This window comes from Octopus bimaculoides, chromosome 3 (assembly GCF_001194135.2).
Source record: "Octopus bimaculoides isolate UCB-OBI-ISO-001 chromosome 3, ASM119413v2, whole genome shotgun sequence".
Lineage (NCBI taxonomy): Eukaryota > Metazoa > Mollusca > Cephalopoda > Octopoda > Octopodidae > Octopus > Octopus bimaculoides.
Window position 1 is genome coordinate 35958881 of NC_068983.1, and position 5968 is coordinate 35964848.

At 34.2% G+C, this 5968-nt stretch overlaps 1 protein-coding gene across 2 annotated transcripts in view; it reads right to left on the reverse strand.

Moving 5' to 3' along the window:
* The window catches only part of LOC106877319 (tyrosine-protein kinase CSK), a 342382-nt gene extending 336910 nt beyond the window's left edge, over positions 1 to 5472 (reverse strand). For both annotated transcript variants that reach the window (XM_052966138.1, XM_052966139.1), the window contains exon 1: positions 5164 to 5472. The gene's annotated coding sequence lies outside the window, so the exon portion shown is untranslated. The remainder of the gene's footprint in view (positions 1 to 5163) is intronic.
* Positions 5473 to 5968: the final 496 nt, after the last annotated feature.

Sequence of the window (5968 nt, forward strand, 5' to 3'; positions counted from 1 at the left end):
ATATATATATATATATATATATATATATATATACACATATATATATATATATACATATATATCATTTAACATGTCTTCCATAACAAATCTAACCCTCATCAGAGCCAGAAGCCCAATGGAGAACAGGTTTAAAACAATAAAAATACAAGATATATAAAGTTCACAATAAAAACCATATACAAATAAGCAAACTCAACAAGCACACATCCTATCTTCAATTGCCAAACAGATATTGTAACGATGACACCTGGGCAGTGCCATGAAATGTGACAACAATGGCAGCATCAAAAATATAAATACAGTTTGTGAATAGTAGACAAGAAGCAGGTCCAAGCAATGTGTTCTTTTAAAGTTAACACCTGCTTACAATAACAAAAACAAATACAAACACCTAGATCATTCTACACACACACACACATCTTTTATTCTTTTAGTCGTTCCAGTCTTTGGACTGCAGCCTTGCTGGGGTACAACCTTGGAGGGCTTAGTCAATCAAATTGACCCCAGTACATATTCTTTAAGTCTGGTATTTATTCTATCAGCCTCTGTTATTGAATCACTAAGTTAACAGGCACGTAAACAAACCAGCACCAGTTGTCAAGCTGTGGTAGGGGACAAACAGACATAATGACAGGCTTCTTTCATTTTCAGTTGCCCATTTCAGTCTACACAGAACACATCCCAGAAAATTCTTGAATCAACGATTGAAGAATTCAGAAATCAAAAGCTCTATACGAGTTGTATTTAATTGTAAATCAAAGATTTGTATTTTTATTACTATTTTAGAGATTTAATGTTATAGAAAAGAGTCTCCATTTCAGCTAAATTCATGAATAGGTCCTTAGAAACAAACAAAAAAATGATTTTCTTTCAGAGGAGATACTAATGAATTATTCCAACAGTTATTTTTTTTTTTCAGTAAATGTAATTTTAAAATCAAATTCAACTTAAATATTTTTGTCCATTCAGAACCCATCCACCCGACAGAATAAATATCCTAAAACCACTTTGGCAATGGTTGTCCATGAGGAACACTGATGTTGGTGCCACGTAAAAAGCACTGGTACTGGTGTCACATAAAAAGCACTGGTGATGGTGCCACATACAAAGCACTGGTGATGGTGCCACATACAAAGCACTGGTGATGGTGCCACATACAAAGCACTGGTGATGGTGCCACATACAAAGCACTGGTGATGGTGTCACATACAAAGCACTGGTGATGGTGTCACGTACAAAGCACTGGTGGTGGTACCACATAAAAAGCACTCAGTACACTCTGTAAAGTGGTTAGTGTTAAGGGTATCCAACTGATGAAACCAAACCAAACCAGACTATGGAACCTGGTGCAATGCCTGGCCTTACCAGCTCCTGTCAAACTGTCCAACCCATGCCAGCATGGAAACTAGACATATGCTGATGATGATGATTCAGAACTCATTTGAACTACAATAAAATTCTTTTCTTCTTCCCTTCTTTTAACTTCACTCACTCATAAAGTTTATAAAATAGAAATATCAAAAAAAAAATTATTGTAGTGTGTTTCTAAATGACTACTTAATAGGATTTGTCTAACGAATCTTATTAGGGTCCCTGCTTTGCTGCCAGAATACTCACTTGTGTTCTGATTATGAATTTTCAGTCTACCAAGGTATATATTTCCTCACATTTCAGACATTTGATTTAATACAATTAGCAATACCTCTTTTTACAGTTCACATTTGCATATGTGGATATTTTTCTTCCAGTCTCTGTGTTGATATAGTAACCAGCATATATAAATTGATATACAGCACAACGACCGTCAATGCTCTAAGCTATTATGAAGTTTTTTATTGCCGTTGTTTAAATCAAACTTTGCCTTTATCAATAACAGCTTCAAGTTTTTCAAATGTCATTTGCTTTGAACAAGAATGATTGGAAATTAAATCCTTTAATTTACTACTTTTTATGATAATAAGTTAAGTCTGTCTTGACAACATGAAAAACCTCTTGATTACATGGATTATGTATCATTACAAAAGCTTCTATATGCATGTATTTTGTATACCATGGAGGATTTCATTAATATGGATTGAATTCTTTTATCTTTTACTTATTTCAGTCATTAGATTGCAGCCATGCTAAGGTACTGCCTTGAAGAATTTTACTCAAAAGAATCAGCCCCAGTACTTTTTTTTTTAAGCCTGAGACTTATTCTATCAGACTCCTCTGTTGTATAGCTAAGTTATGGAAATGTAAACACACCAACACTGGTTGTCAAGCAGTGGTGGGGGACAAACAGATAGACACACATGCCACAAACACACATACATATATATACAAAGGGCTTCTTTCAGTTTCCATCTACCAAATCCACTCACAAGGCTTTGGTCAACCTGAGGGTATAGTAGAAGACATTAATCCAAAGTGCTACACAGTAAGACTGAACCCAGAACCATGAGGTTGGGAAGCAAACTTCTTGCCACACCTGTTCAAAATTATTCCATAAGTATTTGCCTTGTACAATCTATACCATTTTGTATAAGGATAAATATTTTTGTTTGAGTAGAAATTCACTTGTTATTCTCAACAACAGTGCTATTCCTTTGACGAGACAGTATGGAATGTTATATTCTCTGTGTACTGGATGGCATCAGGTACTGACAAGTGTGTGTCTTTCTCATATATATATATATATATATATATATATATATATATATATATATATATATATATATATATCCATTGGTCAGAAAAGTCGTAAAAAAAAAGCTTGATGACTCATGCTTAATGTGGACAAAATCGGTATAAAAATCTATACAACGATGCCATGAAACTACTACAGTTGTTATGTAAACATTTACCAAAAGATTATTATAAAACATGAAAGTACTTGTGAAAATACAAAAATAAAGTGTGAAAATCCAGCTATATTTGTATTTGATGACACACATATACACATGTGTGTATATGTATATATACATGCATGTATACATGGAGTGGATCTAATAAGTTAGAGGACCACATTTTGCTCCAGTGTTACAATTTGGGCATAGTTTCTGCAGCTGTATACTCTGCCCAATGACAATTACTTTTTTATATGGTATACTGGGCTTGTGTATGTGTGGCACCAACATTAGTGAGGTTGCCTTGTAACTCACAAGACTAAAAAGCTCTCTTGCCCAAGAAGGAGAATAGGAAATAAAGTGGTCATTTTATGTGATATGCTGAGCAGTTAATAAATGATAGGAGCGGCCAGAACAGGTTTGGTGTGAGGGAGATCCATTGGCTACTTTGCATTTTACATAGGTAGATGGGATTTTACAAAGGGAGATAAATAATAACAGTGATGAGTAGCCAGAACTTAGCCTCAAAAAATATACATGAAGCTGAATCAAAGAAAGCATGAAAGAGACTCAGCAGTGGTGGGTAAGGTTGCAGGAGTAGGAGAATGACAAGATGGGTAGAAACATGAGATGGAGGTGACTAATTGTAAATATGGAAGGGGCAGGGTTATTATGTCAATTGGGTGTAGCCGAAAGGAAAAGAAGTGGTGAGTGGCATTATAGAAAAGGTAATATGAAATGCTTTGTAATAACAGATTCTAATGTCATAAGTTGTAATAGCAGAATACAGTAGATAGGAGTGTGATGGAGGAATATATATGTGTGTGTGTGAGGGTGTGCTAAAAGTTCCTGACTTTAAGGGTGCCACCAAAGGCCTGACTGGAAGCCCAACATTCTGAGTTCTTTTACAGGGATTAGAGAAACTGAAGGACCACTGTGTGTGAATATGAGAGAGGAATATGTTGAATAAAATTATAATTAACTGATCCTCCTGTATTTTCTTTTACCCAAAGCCAGGAACTTTCAGCACCTCCTCGTGTGTGTGTGTGTGTGTGTGTATACATACATAAATATATAGTGTCCTCATCATTTTACTTTCCATGCTGGTTTGATAGGACCATTTTTCTATTATTTACATTTATTCCAGTAATTCTGATTCGTGCTATGTTGTGCATAAAACATATATATATAGTTTAACAAATGATGAGCTGTCCAAAATACATATATGCAAATGAAGCTACTCTACCGTTGATAAGGAAATTTCCGACTGCTATATATAATACTTGAATATTCTACGTTATTGATTGTCAAAGAAAACCGGGTGTCCTCTCAAAGGAGCAGCCAACAAACCATGAAACAGCTGCTAGGAGACTCTCTCACTCGGTTTTCCACGCAACAAAATCACAGATGGAATGTGTTTACATCCCTATTTCTCTCATAGCTAGGCTTTTTAATATTTATTTCAGTACTTGTGACATATATGTGCCTGTTGAATATTACGTTTATACATGTGTGTGTTCCATATTACCTTATATATTATGTATGCATACGATATATATATATATGGATATATATATATATATATATATATATTTGTAAACTTAGAGCGTGTTTCTCTTTCGGATTTATGATTTACTGACGATATATATATACACACACACACACACACATACATACACACACATATATATATATTTAGCAGAAGCAACAGAGTGACTCAAGATCCGAGAATTTCGTGCATTGGCACTGATCAAACATTATATATACATATGTGTACATAACATAATACACAGACCCACACATATTGCATACATACACTGTATTCATACATATCTATTGTATTATACACATACATACATCAATTTCATGATAAATACACATATTACATTAAAAACACTTAGAAATATATTGCCTAATAGATATAGATATTTCAATATTAGACAGATTTCTATTTAAGACAGATACGGCTTCGTGTATATCCATAATGCATTTTATACATATAAATTGACATGTAACATTGTACACACGCACTTACGTGTATGTGTGAGTGTGTGTGTATGTGTGTATATATATATATATATATATATATATATATATATATATATATATATATTGATAGAGGGGTAGAGAGCACTATATATACACCCAAACATATATTACATTAAATATATAAATACATACAGATCGCATTATATTCGCACATTACATTATACGTACATAGATGCATACGCACACATTATATATGTAATATATTTATAAACATACATAAAATATATGTACATGTAGTTTCAATTCGCACGTAAATACAAACAGTTGAACAGAAGATCGAAAATACCTGAAATACTTGCTGGAAATTGCTTAATTTTTTTAACAGGTGCTGTATAATCCGTAGAGTGAACAGACGTTGTTTAACGAATGGGGTGTTCCTCTTAATATGGACCTTGTTTTCTTTCCTTTTTCTCTTTCTTTATGTATTTTAAGCAAGGAAATTAATTTGCGGGAAGCTGGGTGTTTTTAAAAAAAAAATAATAAAACGGATTCCTTCTTAAACAAAAGCTTTGATAAGAACAGTTTCGGTGACGAAAGAAGGAAGGTAACGGTGGTGCTAACGATCTTCAGCTCGTAACTGTAAAGAGAGAGGCAGAGGAGCGGGAGGAAGAGATATAAGGTGAATGAGGGAGGTAGAGGAGGAGGAGTTGTAAGCGAGTGAGATACATAGAGAAAGAAAGCGGTAGAGACGGAGTGAGTGAGTGAGCGATATAGACAGAGAACGAAGGAGGAAGGGAGTCGGTGAATGAATGAGTGAGGAAGACCGCTGCTTGCTTCGTGTTTGTGTGTATATATATATATATGTATCTGTGTGTGTGTGCGTGTGTGTCGCTCTTGCTTTTTGAACAGAGAGAGTTCCGAAAGAGTTGTTTTATTATTATTATTATATTTCTCTGTCAAATAACACCAACGAAGGGACACTACTCTGCTTTTTGGCCTCTTGGAATTCTTGGAATGTTCTGTTCTCCCTTATCCGAAAATTCTCTCATCCATTACCATTCCATACACAAAGGCACGCACACACACATATATATACATACACACATTCATTCATACATACATATATATACACTCATATATATATATATATA